The 24,163-nt window shown below is 28.8% G+C and overlaps 2 long non-coding RNA genes across 4 annotated transcripts; one reads left to right on the forward strand and one right to left on the reverse strand.

The window, feature by feature from the left end:
* Positions 1–1,607: 1,607 nt before the first annotated feature.
* Positions 1,608–3,146, reverse strand: LOC104649348 (uncharacterized). Its single transcript, XR_743303.4, has 2 exons — positions 2,673–3,146; positions 1,608–1,840 (listed from the first exon to the last, which is right to left on the reverse strand). It is a non-coding gene; the product is annotated as an uncharacterized lncRNA (long non-coding RNA).
* Positions 3,147–10,091: 6,945 nt separating this feature from the next.
* Positions 10,092–23,385, forward strand: LOC101259669 (uncharacterized). 3 transcript variants are annotated; one of them, XR_011211467.1, is made up of 4 exons: positions 10,092–10,243; positions 12,663–21,871; positions 22,033–22,141; positions 22,784–23,385. It is a non-coding gene; the product is annotated as an uncharacterized lncRNA (long non-coding RNA). The 3 variants fall into 3 exon arrangements; XR_011211465.1 differs by having other exon boundaries at positions 22,779–23,384; XR_011211466.1 differs by having other exon boundaries at positions 10,094–10,243; positions 12,663–20,629; positions 22,779–23,380.
* The last annotated feature ends 778 nt before the right edge of the window (positions 23,386–24,163 follow it).

The following is a 24,163-nucleotide window of genomic DNA, read 5'->3' on the forward strand; positions in this document are numbered from 1 at the left end:
TTAATTTTAAAATATAGCAATGTCAGAAAATATTGATATTTCTTAATATTTCAATCTTGTGTGCTAATATTACTCTTGTATCAGCTAATTCTAATATTGATTCTACCTTTTTTTCTAAATAACAAATTCTTTTTTTAAAAAAAAAATAGAAATCGTTTTAAAAGATTGGTCAAACAAATTGTTAATCAAAAAAATATATCTTGGCTCTTCAAATGATAGAAGATTAAGACACAACAAATTCAGAATTTAAAGTTGCATTAATTTTATTTTGTGTTTTCATATCAATAAGTTGTTGTCTTAAAATTACAAAAACTTCAAACATCGATCAATATTACCTTATTCTTTATTTCAAGTGTTATCATAAAACTTTGATTATCATCATAAAAGTCATATCTAATTTATATTGACTTCCTATATCCTTATAATTTCGTTGATAGTATCATTCTCTTTTTCTTCTCCTTTCTCCTTATACCGTATCAAAGTGAATTGTTAATAATTTATGTCTTTTAAAAACAAGAATGTACCTCACGAAATAATGATGTTACTACTGATACCGATTCATTTGCTTGGAAAGGAGACATATTCATATCCTAATGTTTTGTAGCTATGATGGTTTACGGTAATAGTTTAAAGGTGAAAATAAAATTGTTTGTATGGTTCTTTTTAATATATATATATATATATATATATATATATATATATGTCGAGATATTTTCGGCAAAAATTTAATATATGTCAGGTGTATAGCATTGTGTATACAATTTTATACACATGACATACAAGTACATACATTAATATACAAGTGTATATATCATTTACATACTAGATAAACCTGTCTAATTTAAGAAATCTCGAGATATTATATGTTTTCTTGATAGAGAAATTCTTTCTAGTAAAGTCAAGTCATACAAGACATCTTCATCTTAACCGATGAATATATATATATATATATAAAATGAAACTTACATAAATATACTATAAATAAAAAATATTTATCATTTATAGTAATAATAGTTTTTTTCACTTGGTCACTTTTAATACAATTATAATACAATTTTAATATATATTACTAAGAACAATATATTATTCACGTATTGATGAATAATACAATTATAATATTATGTGTCAACTATTTATCAAACAAGCATAACGTATTTTTAAAAGCACTTATAATAAATGTGGCAGTTTACTGTCAAATAAATAAATAAATAAAATATTTTATAGCTAAAAAAATTAAATTGCGCTATTAAATGCTAATTAAACCTATAATTTGTCATAAAATACCATATTTTTAAAAAATATTATATTGAATATGTTATTATTATTACATAGGAATAACAACAGAACAACTACTACCGTGCAAATTAAACTTTTTAATAAGCCACAAAAATACCGCATAACATTGTTTTGTGTTTTAAAGTCGCTTTGCTTAAAGTTTTGGTTTATTTTGTTACTTTGCTAATATAGATTATTAAATTTCTTTACTTTGCTAGCATTCATTACCACTGAAACTTAGTAATTTTCTGTTATTTAAAAATAAAATCTACATATAGCAAAAAGTAAAAACAAACTAAAGTAACAAAGGAAAAACGTATGCAAGTATATGGTTTTCTTTCAAATAGAGAATCGGACATGTATTTATTAATCAATAAACCATCCACTTATTATTATAAGTATTTACACAAAAAAAAGTATACTTCGAAGTATGTAGCTCCACCCCTGGATAGGAGGTTTGGTTGAAAGTAAAACGGAACTCTTAAAAAGAGGCTTCGTATGTATAATCTGCTAACGTCTTCTCAATTGCTTCCAATTTCACTTCCTTCAAGCGTATGCTCCAAAGCTCCCAAATAAGAAGAAATGTAAATGTTAGAGAACAATATATAACAACATAAATCAATATTGAATAATTTGTCAATAGTTGTTTCTATCTCCTTAATACAAATAGCCACCGCTCACCATTGCCAAAAACAAAAGATTTCACACGTTATAAATTAAAAATTAGCCAAAAAGTAAATTACACAGAAATAGGTGGAGAATCTAAAACTCAAAAGAAAAGAGGAGGCTAATTCATATCATCATGCATATGGTGATGAGCGTGGAAGAAAAAAAATGAAAGATATTTTGAAGATAGATTTAATATCAATTATGTTCATTGTTATTTATTTATTTTTGTTATCAACTTAGAATAGAAGATGTAGATCATAGGTAGCTTACAATATTAATCTACGTCTTCTATGCAAAGTTGTTTATATTAAAAAAGAAAAGATACTAAACTATTTTATTTTATTGGCAAATCAGACTAGATCTATCTTCGAAACATCAATTATTTCTTTTCATCCATACTAACCATCATATGTATAATGGTATTAGATTCCACTACTTCTATAGAATCGTGGATCCCTCTCTCTTTGGTGTAATTTTCTTTTGCACGGTTATTAATTTATAATGCGTGGGATCTTTTCAGTTAAGCAGTGGAGAGAGGTAGTTGATGGGTTAAAGAAATAAGAACATGAAAAAGTTCTATTTTTTTCCCATTATTTAAAACATAAAATTGATGTGAATGAAAAATTTAAAACTTAAAGAAACTGAAAATTCGAAAGTGAATTGTCTTAAAAGAATTTTGGTCTGCATACATTGCAATAATAATAATTTATAAAAATCAAGACTAAAACCTGCTTCAAGGAGACAGAGAACGCCAGTAAAAGCAGCCACATTTTTTCTCGGATGCCTTAATCCTCATTAGTACCTCTCAATGGCTCACGAGGCAAATTACCCCACCAGATTGTTATATTGCTTGTCAATTTACGAATGGTTGTACTCTATTTATACTACTAATTTAGGGTTATTATATAAATAATAATTGTTAAATGAGTCCTTACATATTTACAAAAAGTCTACATTCTAAAATACTCTAAACAACTAGAATATTTTAAGATCTTTTCATGTAAATAATCCAAAAAATTCTAGGATATTTCAAAGATTTCTCCATATATTTCTAGAATATTCTATTAAGGACTATTCTTATTTCCATGTAAGTCTTTCATATGGTCAATACATAAAAAATAATTGTTATGAGTCCCTACAAATCTACAAATAAGTCTTCATTCTAGAATACTTTCTTGTAAATCCATGAAATCCTTAGATCTTCCAAAGATTTCTCTATATATTTCTAGAATATTCCACTAAGGACTATTCTTCTTTCCATGTAAGTCTTTCATATGGTCAATACATAAATAATAATTGTTCTATGAGTCCCTACATATTTATAAATAAGTCTTTATTTTAGAATACTTTACACAACTAAGTTTTTTCTTGTAAATCCATGAAATTCAAAAATTTCTCTATATATTTCTAAAATATTCCTTTAAGACTTATAATGGATAAATTTATGCCACATACCGCCTAACTGGTATGATGACATGATAAATCATGACATTAGGGTTGATAGATTTTGTTGAAATGTAAGAAAAATCTTCTTTTGTTTTTGGGCTTTATAGTGACAACAAGTGTTGGTATGTGTTGTGGCCTTTTATCTCACACAAGACATAACCATTGGATCATCTCTGACATCTATTAGATATATAATACTATAATATCTTAATTATCGTAAACCAATAACCATACCACATTTGGTCATAACAAAACAAAAAACACTTCCATAAAAGGAAAAAAAAAGAAAAAGAAAGTTCATTAGAATTTAGACATATCTCCTTTTCTAGTAATTGAATTGGCGTAAGTAAATTCTGATAGTAACAATGTCATTATCTTGTGAGGTACTTTTATATTTGTTAAAAGGAAAAAGTAATAACAGTTCACTTCGATACAATAAAAGGAGAAATGGAAGGAAAAAAATGGTACTACTATCAACAAAATTACATAGATACATGAAGTTAACATAGGATAAATATGATTATTATGACACCAAAACGGAGTTTCATGATGACATTTAACTAGGCGATTAGAGAGATTGTAAGATAGGAATTAGAGTGAGCTGATAAGAAGAGATAAGATATGAGCCAAAAATTAAAAAAAATTCTATGTTTTCGTAAATGTGGAAATTTTTACTTAGTACCCTAATTGTTAACTTGTTTTTTGGACCTTGAACTCTAATTTTTTTAGTACAAAAAAACAAAATCATCATGGGTTCAAGTAAAGTCATGCACTCTAAAAGTAAAACACCATGCACCATTGGATTTGCGGTTGGAGAAAGAATAATAATTAAAATATTTTCATAATCAGTTGTGAATATTCTAACTGAGCAGCACGTTTCAGAATCGAGATGAAAGATGGAAATTATGGAAGATAAAATACCTTTTTATCAAAATTTATTTCATTCGATGCATAAGGAAACTTTAAAAGAAAGAAGAAGCAAATGAAAGATTTTCATATCATATGATGAAATATGATTTTGAAGTATCATCTTAAAGATATTTTTGATTAATAACCCTAAATAATCACATTTCTCAAAATATAGCAATTTAAGAAAATATAGATATTTTATAATTTTCGGCTCATAACTAATCATAAACCTGTCCCCTTTTTCTAGCGTCATCATGAAACTCTGTCTGGTATCATAATAATCATATTTATCATATGTTGATTTCATCTATCTTTGTAATTTTTGTTCATATTACCATTTTTTCCCTTTCATTTCTCCTTCTATTATTGTATCGAAGTTAACTGTTATTAATATTTTTCCTTTTAAGGAATATGAAAATACCTCACAAAATAATGACATTGTTACTAGAAAATCTAACTTACGCAAATTTATTTGCTAGAAAAGAAGATATGTCTGTATTCTCATAATGAACTTTCTTTTTTTTCTTCTATGAAAGCGATTTTTGTATTATAATGACCAAATGTGTTGTAGTTATGATGATTTACGGTAATGGTTATAATGATATTTGAAGGTGGAAATAATTGCTTGTGTAATGAATCTCACCATAGATATGTTTAAGTATATTTGACATATATTTTTTCTATGTCGAGTGTATGATATTTTATATACAGTATTATACACATGACATACAAGTGTATACTCCCTCCGTTCAAAAAGGATGACTTAGTTTGATTTGGAACGGAGTTTAAGAAAAGAAAGAAGATTTTTTAATCTTGTGGTTCTAAATTAAAGTTATGTCAAATATACCAAAATGTCTCTAAATCTTGTGGTTTTAAACATGTAACGTGGAAAGTTAAAGTTAAAATGTTGCCAAAAAAGGAAATGAGTCATTCTTTTTTAGACAGACTAAAAATGAAATAGGAACATTCTTTTTTAAACTGAGGGAGTATATCATTTGTGTACTACATAAATTTGTCTAATTCAAAAAGCTCTCAAGATATTATGTTTTTCTTGGTAGAGAATTTTATTTTAATAAAACAGAAAAAATATTCATCTTCAACTACGAACATATATATATATATATATATATATATATATAAAAACACAAAGTACTTTCTCAAAATCTTTCTCTAAATACAAGTTACTTTATGCAATAACTCTCAAAGCATATCATTATTATTATATTTCTTCTCGTCTCAGAGTGTATACATATCTATCTATATACAACTTTAAAATCCTCCAAATGTATAATTTAGATGTCAGAGATGATCCAATGCTTATGTGAGACAAAAGTTCACACCACATACCAACAATGACATGTTGTCGGGTTGGAAATCAAAATAAGTCACAAAATATAAAAGTAAGCAAAATAAGTCACTATTTTATTAAGTAACTAAAATAAGCTTAGTGGAAGAAAAAGTTTCACTATATCCAATAATCTAAACGTTTTTCGTTAGTTTTATAACATTTATTTTTAATATGTAACGAAACTTCTTTTTACACTTTATAAAGTGGAGTTTTTTCTTTCACTTTATAAAGTGAAACTTTTTATTCCATTTTATAAAGTAAAAGTTTTTATTCTACTTTATAAAGTGAAACTTTTTATTACACTTTATAAGAAGAATATTTTTCCCGTCTTGAAGAAGTTTTTTCAATGTTGTCATATAAATTATATTGATTTGATATGTCATTAAAACGGAAAAAAATATTTCATTATGTATTTGTATTTTTTTATTCTGAAAAATCTATTTAAGGACGTTTACACATAGTTGATAGTACCTACAACATAAAGTCTTCTATATTTGTTCATTTCAATCTAAAAAAATGTCTTCTACACCTAAAGTTAAAGTTTTAATTTATTGGGATGACGGAATTATACATGATGAAAATACCGTTTATTATAATTTTCCTCCCAAACACAATGCTAAATATCCAATAAATGTCCGATATCATAAATTTATTTCATAAATTTATAGAAGAATGAGTATAAAATAATACGATTATAATTTGATTATAGCCGTAAAATACCCTACTTCATTTTTATCACAAGGACAAGTAAATTTTGGAGAGTGAATTATCTATAATGACAAATCGTTGACCGGCTTTTTGAGGGTTCTAAATGACTATATAGATCAAAGCAAGTTAACAATACTTGAAATCTGTGTTAGGAAGGACCCTAAGATTAGTCCACAACATTCTCCTTTATCAATCGATGTTCATACTTAATTAGAAAATCGTAATAGCATTGATGAATTTTCGATAACTCAATCTACTGATTTTCCTAAAATGACTCATTATCAAAATACTCTTACCGACCGATATGATTTTGATTAAACAAAACTATCAATGATAGTGACCGGTAATGCTCAATTATTATATTTCAATTATTGTTTGTTGATTTTGTCAATTATTTATTAATTTATATTTTTTATTATTCTTATTATTATATATTTTGTAGCGGTTTACCTCAGCAAGATAGAGATATTGCTCCAAGTTATGGACAATAATTATTTTTGGTCAGTCCTCACACTTTGAAATGATGGAAAATGTTGGGACATCCTCAAATTTTCATGTCTCGCCTACTTTTGATGCAGATGATTATCGTTATGTCTAACACTTATTTTTTTATTTGAGTAAGTTAATTGCATGAGCCAAATATTTATATATTTTTTACATATATAGGAAAAATACTACACCAGATGAGCCCATTGATCCTATGAATATTGATGATCCTGACCTTCCTAATTACGGCTCACCTTCAGCTAGTGATAGTGATGATTTGCCTAATGCTGAGGAATCAGGAGATAATATTTCATTTGAGGCATCATCTAGTGATGACGATTTTTTGACTCCCAATCAATCGCCAAGACCAATGTCCATGAGTCAGTTTCGTAATCATGAAATTCCTATCTTGATCATCTCTCGGATGGTCCAGATATCTTTGGTAATACACATGATGAATATACATCACAACGTACGTGGCATGAACCAAAAGATTTCATGAATGATGCTATTTATATTGAAAAAGACATGTTATTCAATTCAAAAAAGCAGTTGCAAAGAGCAGTTAAACTTCTACATTTGAAGATAGCAAGGTGTGCTTTGTTATTAAATCAACAAAAAAATCATGGCGACTTGTTTGCAGGCGTGTACAACAAGGATATCGATTTAGGTTGACTTCTTTTATTGATAAACATACTAACATGTGGAAAGTTGAAAGATACATTAAAGAACATACATGTGATATGGGTACGTGCCACGAAGGGCATTTTAACTTGGATGTTGAGATGATTGCTAACATCCTCCGTGTTGATATAGAAAGAACGCCAAGGTACTATTTTATCCCTAGATGATTTTTATTTAATAAGGAAATATTCATTTTTTATTTGATAATTAATATTATTATTAATTTTAGGTTTCCCATCAAAGACTGTCAAACAGTTGTTCTTAAAGCATATGACATTTCAGTAAGTAAAAGAAAAGCCTATCTTGATCGCAAGCAGGCTTTTGAAAAAGTCTATGGTACTTGGGAGTGTTCTTTTGTCGAGTTGTCGAGGTTCATGGAATTTTTTAAACACTTCAATCCTGGAATAGTAGTCAATTGTATGTTGATAGTCAAGACACATATTGGTGCAGAAATAGTTAAACAATAACATCCACCGTGTGGGAAAATTATGGAAGATTTGTTCATATTTTTTCGAGAAAAAAAAATCAGAAAATTTTTCAACTTAAAGCTAGACAAAAAAATAAATTTTTGTGTACTTTATGACATAGATACTTTTATTTTGTCTTATATTTTACGATATTCTGCTTCTTAATTTACTTTATTTTATTTTCATATGATTTTGAAGTAGTGTTACTATTGAAACTTTTATAGGACGTGTAAACCTAAAGTTTTTTATCTATGAATTTAGATGTCTTCCTAACCAAAACTAAATTAAGTCTAAGGTTGAAAGTAAATCAAACCAAAACCACATTGTTAAAAAGATAAAATTTCCCTACAAGTACAAGGTTGCACCTAAAGCAACGAATATGAGTTGCATGTTGTTGGGTTGTGCTACTCTAAAATTTCGATTTGTTTACTGTGGGCCACTTCGAACTGTCGGATTGGAACCATCTTCAAAGTGAATTTTTTTTGGAAGCCATGAAAAGAAAAAGGAGAGAAGGTGGAGGTGAAAATGAAAAAGTTTCAATTTATAAAGTGGAAGAAAAAATTCCGTTATATATTAAAAAATAAACGTTATGATCGTAAAGGAAAACGTTTAGAAAATTGGATATAGTGGAACTTTTTCTTCCTCTAAGCTTATTTTAGTTACTTATTAAAATAGTGACTTATTTTAGTTACTTTTATATTTTTGTGGCTTATTTTGGTTCTCAACTCCCACTATAAAGCCCAAAAACTACTCCCACTGTAAAGCCATCAAAACCTATCAATCCTACTGTCATGACATGTCACGTCACCATGTCTTTTAGGCGTCATGTGGCATAGAGTTATTCATGCGAAAGACTTATATTGAAAGAAGAATAGTTCTTAAACCATCTCCAATCTACTTCAATTTTACGTTGTATTATTTATATTTGAAGAGTAAAATAGAGCATAGGTACTCCAATTTCCGTCCATATCACAGTCTATTCTTCATATTTAGAGAGCTGAATAGTGGTTCTCCCGATTTGAAGAACTATTATTCACACTTTCTATTTCACCTTTTTAAATATTTTATTATTATTTCTATTATTATCAATTAATATATTATTTTACATATAATTTCATTAATTAAATATCTAATATTTAATTCTTTTTAAATGTAAATGAGTATAATATTTTTAAAAATATATATTATTTAACATATACTACTTTCTTTCGAAATAATAGTATTATATTATTTTTCTTATGTTCGTCAACAATATAATTTGATTTTAGTATTAATTTTCACTATAAAGAATATACAAAATTAAAATAATAAGGTGAAAATTTTAATTTAAAAATACAATACATCATGATAATTTAAATGCAACATAACAATACAATACAACACATAACATAATAATCTAAAACAAGATAAAATACAATATATCCATACAATAATATTTAATTAATCACAAGAATTATTTAGTAATCTGATAGATCGTTTTTAGATTTAGCACTATATAAAAAAGAAAAATAGGATATGTTCCAGAGAATTGTTGCGATTGCGATTGTAATTGTTGATAGACGAATAGAATTAGGGTATGATGCAAAGAATTGTTGTCTATTGTGGTTATGTTATTTAAAAATTTAGAATAAAATATAATTTATATTAGATAAAAAAAATTAGATCACATGAAAATTATATAAAATAATTATTTGGGGAAAAGAAAGAAGAATTTATATTATGAAATAAGAAAATAAGAACGAAATAAAGATAATAATAATAATATTGAGGAGAGAAAAATATTTTTCTTTTTAAAGAGTAAAATAGAGAATTAGATTGGAGTTGGTTGTTTAAAAAATAGAAAACTATATATTTGGAGGGTAAAATAGACTTTAAGATTGGAGAGGCTCTAAGTAGAATATTCTAGAAATATATGGAGAAATTTTTTAATACCATAAATTTACATGGAAAGTCATTAGAACATTTTAGTTACGTAGAGTATTTTAGAATGGGAATTTATATGTAAATATATAAGGACTCACATAACAATTACTATTTATAAATTAGCCCTAAGTTAGTTGTACAAATAGAGAGACAATCATTTGTAAATTAATCAGACAAGAATCAAAGTCATCTTCACAAAAGCCTCATAAACTCTTTGGCTTACTTTAGCTTACACTAAATCCTATAATCCCTCTATCTATTCAAATCTTCAATTGAATGGTGTAGATTGATTCGATCAAAGATTGGCGTTTGCATCTCCTTGAAGCAGGTTCAACTCTTGATTTTTATAAACTATTAATGTTCCAATTTATGCCTATGTGTTCATCTTTGTTTGCTATGCATTAGATTGACTGGATTTTATCTGCATATATTTGGGATGAACCATATAGTTGATGTTTATATCTACTACTGCTGTTGTTTATGAAATGAAAGTGGAATTACTGAATATCTTGTGTTAGCTTAATTGAAGGAGTAAAGGTAGGTTGAAAAAGTATGAAGAAGATGATTAGACAGGACATAATGCATTTTTATGTTGTCAAGTACATGACTCTAGATAAGGAGTGGGGGTCGTGTGTTTGGGTAGAAGGTTAGTAGGGGTGAATTGTTATTTTGCCTTGCAAAGGTTTAGGCTTGTAGGGTTTGTCGTAGTACTTGTTTATTATGTTTTAGTTATCGCATTATCTTATTGTTCTTGTAAACTTTACTCTACTTTCTTATTCACTGTTATGCTTTCTTTATTGTTTTTTTTTCTATTACTTTGATTTGATGCGCTATAGTCGAATTTTTTTTGAAAACAGTCTTTCTACCTCCATGAGGTAGTAGTAAGATTTGATACTCTTATACTCTCTCAGGCTCCGCTTAGTGGAATTTCATTGGGTATAGTTATTGATGTATAGGATATTGTATGAATGCAATTATGAAAAAAAGAAATTACAATAACATACATAGTGAAATTCCATAAGAAGGATCTTGAAAGAGTAGAGTGTATGTAGACCTTATCACTACCTCGTGTAGATAGAGAGGTTATTTTCAAAAAAGTCTTGACTCAAGTTCAACGAATTCTAGTACAAAAAATTACTAAAACAGTATAATTAGAACATAACAACTAACAAGAGAAGTGGTGGAAAGTCCACAAGAACAACGAGATAATGTCATAACTAAAACACTAGTAAAAACAGATGACAATCAGGGGTGGACCCACATTGGGTCCAAGGTGTTCACCCGAACACTCTCGACAAAAAACTACACGATATATATAAGGTAAATTTTCTATATTTCTGTAGATGCATATATTTTGAATCCCCTCAATAACAAATAAAAATAGATGACTCAGTGATAAGACCCTTGTAACTATACCTAATACTTTACAATGCGAACCCATTGAGCAATATTTTCTCCTTTATTTTTATCTACGTCTGATTTTTTTTCTTTTTGATAATAACTGTGAAATATTTCCATTACAACAAGAAGGAGACTATGATTTCGTTTTGATCAGATGCATGCCCTTTGTTTATACTAAGGTACATATTATATCATAATATATCTAAGGTTAATCATTATGCACAATATTACGTGGTCAATCAAAGCATATATGTCTAGCAGACATTTTCTAGAAAACGCAAGATGAAAATACAAAAAATTAGGAAGAATAAACGTAGCTCTAAATTATCAATTAATTATGCTTGATAATTGATATTATTTAGAAAATATAATTCTTAGATTTTTTTTTCCACATATCGAACACAAGAAAATAGATCAAACTTACTTATTATTTCACATATTATTTTTTAACAAAACATTTTACATGAAGATTGAAACATATTCCACCGTACTGAGTTCAATCTATCTAGGTATTACATGATTCTATTTTAATCTCAACATATTAGTCTAATATTTTATTTATAATATCATATTAAATCTGTTTGCTTCTGTAATTAAAATGTCATTATTGTTAAGGTCATTTTATTTCTTTTTTTACGTATATCTAACGAATATACATGAATTATTAACTAAGGGATGCTAAAGTAATTCTTTAATAATATTTTAAGCCAAAAGAATGAAACTTTAAAATCTATTTTTTTATGTACTAACTTTGTTTCACAAATATTATTTTTAATTACCCGTTCTCATCTAATCTATATTAATGTCACTTTCATCTAATTTCCTCTTTATATTAAAAAAAAACATTTTTTTAATCTCTCAATTAAATAAAAAGTTACCGATCAACTCCAACAGTTATACCATCAATTCAAAAAATAAAAATACTCAATTCAAATAGAAAATAAAGTTTATTGAGATAAAATGTACTAGTAATTCTAGTGATATGTAACAACCTAGTTTCCTCGTTATAGAAATGTTAATGAGGGAAAATTGGGATAGGAAACTTTTTTTTCGTAGTGTTGGTATTTTTCCAACCTTGTCAAGATTTGGAGAAAAATTAGAGTCATCGGTGTAGGGAAATTCGGTAACAATCGGGTTGAGTAAATATGAATTTGATTGCATAATCGGTTAGGTAACTCGTTAAGGAACTCGTACGATTTTACCGAATTGAATTTGAATAAGTAGATCCCCGGAAATCGTTCTTTAGCGTTAAGGCTATTTTCTAAGCGTAATGGATTAAGAGTGTTGTAAAATGGAGGAATTCAATTTCTCTAAAAAAGGTTTTGTCTTACTTTTGGCCGTTGTAGCGGGATTTGTGCTTCTAAAGCGGGACGAGTGTCATTGTAGCGGACGCAATGGGGATTGGATGTATAGATTTTTGAGATTTTTCAAGCGAGAGTTCACTGGTTCAAAAGCTGCAACAGGATGGGTGCCGCTACAGCGGGATGAGTATCACTCTAGCAGGACAGTCGCGATTAAAGTCGTAAATAAAACCCCTAAACGACCTTATTTGACATTTTTTTACTTTTAGAGCTAAAGAACGACCTTGGGCTATTCCAAATCGTTTTCCACCATTCATGAAGCTAAAGGTAAGCTTTTAACTCCCCGAATTCACTTTTCGATCCGTAGAATGTAATAGAATAAATATTGATGGGGAAGGGTTCCTTTATAGATTTTATGATGAAAGTAACCCTAATTTAGATAATTGGGATCATGGGTTTGATCTGGGGTTGATCATAGAATTGTTAGTAATCATAGTAAATAGTGATTGTTTGTTGATTCCCGTGTTATTGTGATTGTTTGTAGATCAAGAACAAGCTGAATGAATTCTGAAAGGAAAAGATCCAAGTTTTTAGGGTTTCAAGCTTGTTTCAAGGTAGGTGATAGTTGCAATTTCATGATTGTGTGATGTATGTCTGTTCTTGCTTACTTACGAAAATTGTTTTTCAACTTCTGATTTTTTATTTTTTTTTTTGGAGGGGGGGGGGGTGGGGATTGGAACCTTTGATACTGCTGTTTTGTTGTTTTAAGGTAAAGTAGTTAATCCCGTCGATTTCTACCTATTTTTATTTGATTGAAAATTTTAACTCAATTCGATCTCTCAAACATCAATTTACCAGTGGCCTTATCGTTCATTGGAGATTTCGTGTACCAACATACACCTTTGTTATAATAGCAAGGAAGTGAACGCGACTCAAAAGTTGAAGGTTGTCACGTCTAGAAAATAAGTTTCTAGGATTGTGAAATTTGCTATCAAGTATCAATCTTAACCATCCACACTATTTGTTAGATAGGATGTTTTCTGTATATATTTACACAATGTACTAAGCTTAATGCCTAGTATATTGCTCAGTTGAAGCTTGCTGAGAATGTGATCTTACATAAGTAATTAAGGAGGTTACAAATTAAGGTTAAATGTTAATAAATAGTTGATTGTTGTATAACTTAACCTTCCACACACCAATAGTGGTAGGTACCATTTATTGTTTCTTGTATCCCGATTGTTGTTGTAGTTACTTGTTCTTTTAAGAATGTTTGTCATTTTTTATTTTTGAATGTTCGTCATTTTTTTATTGTTATTTTTCTTTTAAGTCAGTTTCGAAAAAATAATATATTTCTATAGTAGGTAATAATATAAGTATAAAATATCTATTTTATCCTTAATGAAATGATTTACAACCACAAAAATTTCTATCATTCATTTTGAACCACAAATTTTAAGTGTCTTCCTTTCTTTCTAAAATCTATATCAAGTCAAATAACCTCACATAAAATCCGCGCCGAGTCAAACTATCTCATATAAAATGGGACGGAGGGAGTAGAAAATAGAGAGAGAATTAAGAAAAAAATCGTTTTCAAGAAAAAGAATGCGGTGATTCAATGTCAACTAAATAAATAATTTATTGCTAAAAAATTAAAATGAGCTACTTAAATATCAATTAAATCTAAAGTTTGTCATAATATGCCAATTTTTTAAATATTATACAGAATATGTTACTACTACTGTTATTATTATTGTTATTGTTATTGTATAGGAATGAACATGGAACGATTGCAATGCGAATTAAGCTTTTAAATCACTCACAAAAAATTTAAGTATGATAACACTTTTTTTTGTGTGTGTTTTTAAGCCGCGCGGCTTTAAGTTTCCGTTCATTTTATTACTTTGCTAATGTAGATTCAGTTCATTACTTTTCTAGCATTCATTACTATTGAAACTTAGAAATTCTCATTTATATGAAAATAAAATCTTTGTATAGCAAAAAGGCAATAAAGGAAAAATGTATGCAAGTATATGGTTTTCATTTAAAAAGAGAATCAAACATGTATTTATTTACCAATAAACAATCCACTTATTTTTATAAGTATTTACACAAAAATTATATGATTCTTCAATATAAGTAGCTCCACCCCTAAATAGGAAGTTTGATCGAAAGTAAAAGAGAATTCTTAAAAAGAGGTTTCACATATATAATCTGCTAACATCTTCCCAATTGCTTTCAATTTCACTTTCTTCAAGTGTATGCTCCGATCCAAAGCTCCCAAATAAGAAAAAATGTAAATGTTAGAGAACAATATATAATTACATAAATCAATCTTGCATGATTAGTCAATAGTTATTCCTATCTCCTTAAAACAAACAGTCACCGTCTCAACACTGTCCAACACAAAAGATTTCAAACGTTATAAACTAATAATTTGCAAGAAAGTAAATTACACAGAAGAGATAGGTGGAGAATCTAAAACTCAAAAGTAGTGGTGAAAGCTAATTAATATTATCATGGATATGGTGGTCAGTCTGCAAGAAAAAAATGAAAGATATTTTGAAAATAGATTTAATATTAATTTTATTCACAAAAGTAATACGAAATTTTTTAGAATCTTTATTTTTTGGTATAATCGGCTTAGAATAGAAAATGCAGATCATAGGGAACTTGCAACTTTGATCTACATCTTCTATGAAAAGTTGTTTATATCAAAAAAGAAAAGATACTAAACTATGTAGAGTCCATACCCATTGTAGATAAACATAGGAAAAATGGTTGAATTTTGTTTGTTGATTATTGTTAAAGTCAACAAATGTTGCAACAAAATTCAAAGCTCACCATTTCTTTTTTCAACTAAAATCTTAGCAAGATTTCTACATAGGTGAAAATGTTAAAATCTTGTGTTTCTTGTGATGTCATTGGTGACATCATTAGGAGTAGATTTTCCTATAAATAGAGAGCTCTTGCTCATTTCAAAATACACCAAAAAAAGGAATTACAAAGGAGAGAAAAGAAGAGTGAGGCATCACAGAAGAAAATAATCTGTATAGAGAGTGTGAGCGGTATTGTAGTGAGGGGGAAAAATCAAAAGAGTGTTATTTCTTTTGAATGTGTAGTGGTCTTTGGAGTTTTACTCAGACATACAAGTATGAAATCCTTACTATAGTGATATTTGTTGCTCCTCTCGGATCGTGGTTTTTCCCTTATTTAGGAGGGTTTCCACGTAAAATCTTGGTGTCATTATTTCTCTTTTATTCTCGTTGATTAACCGTATTGTTGTGTTCCGCATTTGTTGCCTTTATTACCGCAAATATTATTTCTGTTACGCATTTATTCCCAACAAACTATTCTATTTTACTTAGCAAATGAGACTAGATCTATCTTCGAAACAACAACTATTTTTTTCAATCCATTCTAACCATCATATGTATAATGGTATTAGATTTCACTACTTCTATTGAATCTTAGATCCATCTCTATTTTATGTAATTTTTCTTTTGCACTAGCTATTAATTTATAATGCATGAGATCTTTTCAGTTAAGCAGTGGAGAGAGGTAGTTGCTGAAATAAGGAAATAAGAACATGACAAAGTTCTATTTTTTCTATTCCATTATTTGAAACACAAAATTGATGTGAGTGAGAAATTTAAAATTTAAAGGAACTAAAAGTTCGAAATTGAAATGTCTTAAAAGAATTTTTTGTCTACATATGCTATAGTACTAATAGTTTATAAAAATCAAGACTCGAACCTGCATCAAGGAGATAAGGAATGCCACTAAAAGCAACCATATTTTTTCTCGGACGCCTCAAACCTCATCAGTACCTCTCAATAGCTCAAGAGACATATTACTCAAACAGATTGCTATTCTTGCTTGTCAATTTACAAATGGTTGCTCTCAGTTTATACTACTAATTTAGAGTTAATATATAAATAATAATTGTTGTGTGAGTCCCTATATAATTACAAATAAGTCTACATTCTATAATACTCCATACAACTAGGAAATTCTAATGTTTTTTTCATGTAAATCCATGAAATTCTAATATCCTTCAAAGATTTCTCCATATATTTCTAGAGTATTCTATGCAACTAGAATATTTTAAGGCATTTTCATGCAAATAGAAGGAATTTCTAAGATCTTTCAAAAAAAAATTCCATATATTTCTAGAATATTTCATTAAAAACTGTTTTTTCTTTCATGTAACTCTTCCATATGGACAATATATAAATAACAATTGTTATATGAGTCCCTACATATTTACAAAATAAGTCTCAATTCTAGAATATTCTACGCAATTAGACTATTCTAAGGCCTTTTCATGCAAATAGATAGCATTTTAAGATCTTTCAAAGATTTTCTCTATGTATTTCTAGAATATTCCACTAAGAATTGTTTTTCTTTCAATGTAAGTATTCTATATGGACAATATATAAATAAGAATTGTTATATGAGTCCCTACATATTTACCAATAAGTCTCAATTCTAGAATACTCTACACAACTAAAATACTTTAAGGCCTTTACATGTAAATAGATGGAATTCTAAGATCTTTCAAGGATTTCTCCATATATTTCTAGAATATACTTCACTAAGGACTATTCTTCTATCAATGTAAGTCTTTCATATGGTCAATACATAAATAACAATTGTTATACGAGTCCCTACATATTTACAAATAAATCTCCATTCTAGAATACTCAACAGAACTAAAATATTTTAATTAAGAATTTTTCTTGTAAATCCATGAAATTCTTGGATCTTCCAAACATTTCTCCATATATTTCTAGAATGTTCCGTTAAAGCTTACTATGAACAAATTTATGCCACAAACCGGCTAACTGGTATGATGACATGACTAAATCATGACAATAGTTGATAGGTTTTGTGGAGAAATAAGAAAAATCTTCTTTAGTTTTTGGACTTTAGAGTGACAAAGTGTTGGTATGTGTTGTGGCCTTTTGTCTCACATAACCATTGGATCATCTCTGGCATCTACTAGATATAATAATATTTTAATTACCCGTAAACTATCATAACTATACCCCATTTGGTCTTAACAATACAAAGAACACTATCATAAAAGGAAAAAAAAAAGTTCATTAAAATTTGGATTATTTCATTTTCAAGTAATTAAATTGGCGTAAGTTTTGATAGTAACAGTGTCATTATTTTGTGATATACTTTTGTATTCCTTAAAGGAAAACTTTAATAACAGTTTACTTCAATACAATAGAAGGAGAAATAGAAGAAAAAGAATGGTATTATGAATAAAATTACAAAGATACATGAAGTTTCATGATTATTATGAAACCGGATGGAGTTTTATGAAGACACTTGAAATAGGGGATTGGTCTATGGTTAGAGTGTTTGTAAGATAGGGTTTAGAGAGAATAGAATAAGAATAGAAAATTAAGTTGAAGTTGATTGTCTTAAATAAGAAAATAAGAATGAAATAGAAAAAATAATAATAAAATGGAAAATTGAGTTGAACTGAAAAAATATAAAAATCTAGATTTGAAAAATAAAACAAAGTTTAAGGTTGAAGATACCGTTAATAGAATATTCTAGAAATGTATGAAGAGATCTTTGCAAGACATTAAAATTTCATAGTTTTAGATGAAAGTCCTTAGAATATTCTAGTTATGTAGAGTATTCTAGAATATGGACTTATTAGTAAATACATAAAGACTCACATAACAATTATAATTTATACATTAGCCCTAATTAGTTGTATAAATAGAGAGACAAACATTTGTAAATCAACCAACCAAGTATCAAGCAATCTCCACAAAAAGCCCTTATAAACTCTCTATTTATTCCTACTCCTGCCTTCCTCCCAAATCCTTTAACCCCAGATGATGTTCATCCATGAAACTCATCAGAGATTTCCAGATCTGTATGGTTACTGATCATGGATCAATCCATTTTCAGATCTTTAATTGAATGGTGTAGATTGATTCATTTAAAGATTGATCTTCGCATCTCCTCGAAGAAGGTTCAAATCTTGATTTTTATAAACTACTAGTGTTTCAGTTTATGCCTTTGCTTTCATCTTTATCTGCATATACTGAGGATGAACCATAAAGTTGATGTTTATATCTACTAGTATTGTTTATGATATGAAAGTGGAATTTATATCTTGTGTTAGTTTGACTGGAGGCAATTTCCAATCTCTCTTGATTTGCTATTTTATGTCCCCTTATTTTTTTCCTTGATGTGAACTTCAATATGAGTGAAGCAACGCTAAGATGGTTTAGGCATGTGTAGAGGAAGTGCGTAGACATACGGTAAGAAAGTGCAATACGTTGATAGCAAGGGTACGTGAAGGGTAGAGGTAAACCAAAAAAGTATTAAGGAAGTGATTAGATCTAACATAATACAACTTTATTTTGTCAAGTACATGACTCTAGATAAGGAGTGAGGGTTGAGTATTTGGATAGAAGGTTAGTAGGTTGAAGTGTTATCTTTCATTGCAAAGGTTTATGCCTGTTAGGGTATGTCGTAGTACTTGTTACCCTTGTGATTCTTGTCATATGTTGTTTATTGTATTTAGTTATCGCATTGTTTTATTGTTCTTATAATTTTTTTCTTGTAAACTTCATACTACTTTCTTTTTAATTGTTATGTTTTCTTCATTGTTTTTTTCTTTTACTTTGATTTGATGTGTTACAGTCAAGAATTCTTTGAAAATAATCTTTCTAACTCCTTGAGGTAGTGGTAAGTTCTGCGTACACTATACCCTCTCAGGCCCCACTTAGTGGAAAACCACTGTGAATGTTGTTGTTGTATAGGATGTTGAATGAATGCAATTATGAAAAAAATAAAGTTACAACAACAATATACATAGTGAAATTCCACAAGAAGGGTCTTGGAAGGGTAGAGTATATGCAAACCTTACCACTACCTCGTGGAGGTAGAGATGTTTTCAAAAGAGTCTCGGCTCAAGTGCAACAAATTCTAGTACAAGAATTAATAAAACAATATAATAAAACATAATAATTAACCAGGGAAGTGGTGGAAAGCCTACAAGAATAACAAAATAATGTGATAATTAAAACTCTAGTAAAAACATATGAAGATAGATGTCAAAAGCAAGAAGTACAATAATACAGCTAATACAACGACAAACATAAACTCGTGAAAAGCAAGAGAACACTCCACTACCTTCCACCCTAGTACCTATCCTCCAGACTCTCTTATCTAAGGTCATGTCCTCGACAACTTGAAGGTGTGTCATGTCATATCTAATCACCTATCTCCAACACTTCTTTGACCTACCTCTCCCCATACCTAGTATGACCAACTTTTTGCACCTCCTTAGTAAACGTTTGCACATCTCTTCACATTTCAAAACCATCTCAATCAAACTTCCCTCGTCAAAGAAAGTTACAAAGTGCAAAATAACACAATACCATACTCTTTTTTTTTTGGGAAGGGGTGGTTACTCCATATCAAAGCAAATAGTTATTTCAAACAACCATAAATTAGTTTAAAGTTTGAACCATATACCGGACCTGTATAGTTTGTAGATGTTTGATTCACAGCAGCAAGAGATGGGAGATAACTTAGTTTGAAGCATATAGCAAACCTCATAAATCCAAGTGTCTAAGTATTTATGGTGATAGTTTTAAAAATTACCAAACATAGTAAATCCCTAACAACTATTGATTGATTAGGGCTGTTATATCAACTTATAATCTAAGCTTTATTTTACTTGTATTTGTTGCTACACAAGATTGATATATGTTGTTATATATATTGCTCTCTAACATTTACATTGCTTCTTATTTGGGAGCTACACTTGAAGAAAGTGAAAATTGGGAGCAATTGGGAAGATGTTAGCAGATTATATCTATGAAGTCTCCTTTCAAGAGTTCTCTTTTACTTCCGATCAAAGAGAACTACAGTGTTATGTGGTGAAAGAGTTTGGACGAATTCAATTACTTCTGTGTAACTTCTATATTTTTATTAGAAAATCGAATAACTATACAGAATATTCATTGGTAAGTAAGAGGCTACCACATTTTTTCTCCTTTTCTAGCAATACTGATTCTATTTTTAAAAGAAAACACATGTGTGCCTTGAATGGGATATACAGGCTGGTGCATTGGGTTTAAAATTGGAAATGAGTCGTTATGAAATTGGGTTAATTTGAGTTAATTTGGGAATTTCGTCAATTAAGGGTAACAAAAAATGAAATTAGTGACGACAAGGGTAAGAATGACTTCGTTTAACTATATAGATAATATGTACAAGTGATTCTAGAGATAATATATATGTTTAGTTAAAGGTAGTAGAACTTTTCTTGATAATTTAAAATTTTTACAAATGACTGATATTTCATTAATTTGAAATTAAAGAACATTATACATTTATACAACTTCCTATACTTCACACAGTTACCATTGTACCAGTAGGGAAAAAAGAAGACCCGTATGCTCGAACCAGCTGAGAAGTTCAGTTTCGACTTCGAAAACATAAAATTATATTACTACATTTATCAATCGACTACTCCACGATAGCAAAAATATTTAGGGCGGAGAGAGTTAAGCTTTAGAAAACTTGAAACATAAGAACAACAAGTTCGTTCACCTTGTAAAAAGAGTGCAGTCACAGTTTTACCAAAATCATAGAGTAATCTAATGTACAACAATAATCGAAAAAGTAAGAAAGCATCAGCAGACGTATCCAAAACTCAAATTTTGATATGACTAATTGCAGATCCTATTGAAGGCACAATGATTGAAACTATTGAAAAGTACAAGAAAAAATTAATATCAGCAACAAACCCAAATGAAAAAAAAAATAGGAAAATTTAACACACCCATATCAAATTTGGTCAACTAAATATAAAATTGGGGAATATTTTTTAATGCAATTTCAATTTGAGTAAAACAGAAAGATAAAAAAAATCAAAGAAACATAGAAGCGAAAAGCCTTATTTCAACATGTGTGCTTCTTTTTAATTTTCAAAAAGTTAAAGGGTAAATTTGTCATTGTAAACAGTATCACACAGGTGGCATAAGCTGGATATCCTAAAATTATACGTGTGGTTTGTAAAAGAACTCCAGTTGTCAACGTTAGCATCCTCTGTATATGTTAACCTTCTCACATCTAATCATCATCTCCATCTTTAGTCCTTCACAATTTCTCTTTCTCTTTAAATTTCTAATTACCCATCTGTAATGGATTTTCAGCAACTACAAATTTTTTCCTTTCATAAGATATAATACAAGTGAAAGCTTGTAAGTGATACATATGGTCATGCTTTCTTAATAGAAAAGTAGTAGTAAATAATATAAAACTAAACTCATCCTCATTATTGCATGTAATTTCTTTTTTGGGAGTTGATTTCTCCATTTTCTGATATTTTTTCTTAATTTTATCTCCGATTTCTGTTTGACAGATAGTTGCAATGGAGCTTGAAATTTACCTATCAAACTGTTGAATTTTGAATTATTATGGGTAGATGGTCTCGAGTTTGAAACAATGCAGAGGACGAGAAATATGAGCTGGTGTGATATTTGCAGAATCCAAATCTTCCTTGTATTTGTATTCTGCACATCAATTCATAAAATTTATATAGATAACATGTTTAGGTTAGAGGAATCATAATTAGGAGTTTTGTGCTGGAAGCGGTAACTGATTGTTTTGTAAAATAATTGGGTTGTGCATAATATATGTTAATGACTATAGTAGAAGTTTGTTTGAATAAAGCTGCTAAGAGCTCATTCTAGCAAGAGCACAAACTTAGTTCGCTTTGATTTAACTTTGTTTGCTATGTTATGATATTGTGATGAGACAACTAGAATCTAACAAAGTTTTATTGGAGATTTTCTAGAATTTAGTAATTACCTATGGAGTAATTATGAATAATAAGATATATACCAACACCACTAATTCATGTTCTATTTATGGAAAAAAAATGTAGCGACTGACATTTTTGTGCTCTCTTGTTAATGTTATCTCTATTTGAAATGAAATTGCAAAGATTATCCTCTTCATTCAAATGTAAACTTAAGAGGCTCTTGACACAATCTAATTACTAATGTACCGTGGTTTCACCGTGCTTTCAATGTTTTTCCTTAAGATTGGTGTATGTCTAGAGTCTTTTTGTAGAATTTTTAATATGTTTTTATTTTTGTTTTGTAGGAAAGGTGTCCAAAGTCAAAACGCAAAAGGCAACTGAGATTTAGTGCGGAGGTGACCCACAAAGGCCATCGACGGCCCGTCATTTCATCGACGGACTGTAGATGGTGATTGTTTATTGGAAGTTCAGGCATTTGAAAAAACTCAGGGAAATCTGACCAAGCGTGGGGCTACAAAAAGATCGACGGTCGTTGATTGATCAACGGTCCGTCCTATTAAACCGTTGATTTGATCAGAGAATGTCCTAGACTTAATAACTAGGATAAGCAAGGGATATATTTAAATATATATGTCATGTGTGAATCCTTTGTCATGTTGAGCTTCACTGATCCTTTTTGGCTTGTGTATATTTTGATAGTATGAATTGTTTTCCTCTATAACACTAACCAAAAGAGTTTTATTTATTATTTATCATATAGTTTTTCCATGTCATCATGATGTTTCATCAGAATTTGCTCTATTGAGTGTAAATTTCATCACTTGTAATAGTAAAGGGTGCCTTCTCTTGTTTTGTCTGCATACTGTTTGGATGGTTGGTATATATTGTTCAGCATACTGGTTGATTTACTATAAACCACACTATCAAACCATATGTATAAAGCTGCAACACAGAGGTTATTATTTTGTTGTGTTCATTGATAGTAGGACTTGAAAATAATTTTCCTTCAAGATTTTGTACATATGCTGCACTATGCTAGGTGATCTATAATCTGTATTATTGTGTACAAATGACTTGTGTTACTTGTGTACAAAGACCCTTCTACATTTACTAAATATTTGAGATTTCATCATTTGAATTAGGCTACTTTGTGCTCTTTTATTTTTGAGGTTTCTCTAATTATATATGTTTAACTAAGTATTCAACTTTGAACTTCTATATATCTCTCTTTTTTCACATGTACTTTTTGTCAGGTGATAAGCGATAAAAATGTATCACTACATAAATGATACACATTCAATGTAAATAAAGTAGCCAGGAACTTATTTTATGCATTTAGCTCTGAAAATTATTTTATGCATTTAGCTCAAAAAATTTGTTTAATGTTGGATACGGACCATCTCTACCTAGTATTATATATAATAAGATACTATTTTTCTTGCTTCCCAAATGAAAAATTATAAATAAATAGACTTTATAATAAATTCTTGGGTCCTAAAGTAGATCCCTTTATAATCAATGTCCAGTAGATTTCAATATCGTGCTTATTTCTTGCCATTTGAGTAGATTAAAATTTGATGATTCAAATTTATAATAAAAAGGTAAATAATTTTAATCAAATCAAAGCAAATAAATTTAACCATCAATTTTTAGCTAGATACAGCAACTCATGTATTAATCAACAGTGTAATGGATATATATATATATATATATATATCATTTTTCCAAT

The sequence above is a fragment of the Solanum lycopersicum genome, chromosome 9 (genome assembly GCF_036512215.1).
Source record: "Solanum lycopersicum chromosome 9, SLM_r2.1".
Classification (NCBI taxonomy): domain Eukaryota; kingdom Viridiplantae; phylum Streptophyta; class Magnoliopsida; order Solanales; family Solanaceae; genus Solanum; species Solanum lycopersicum.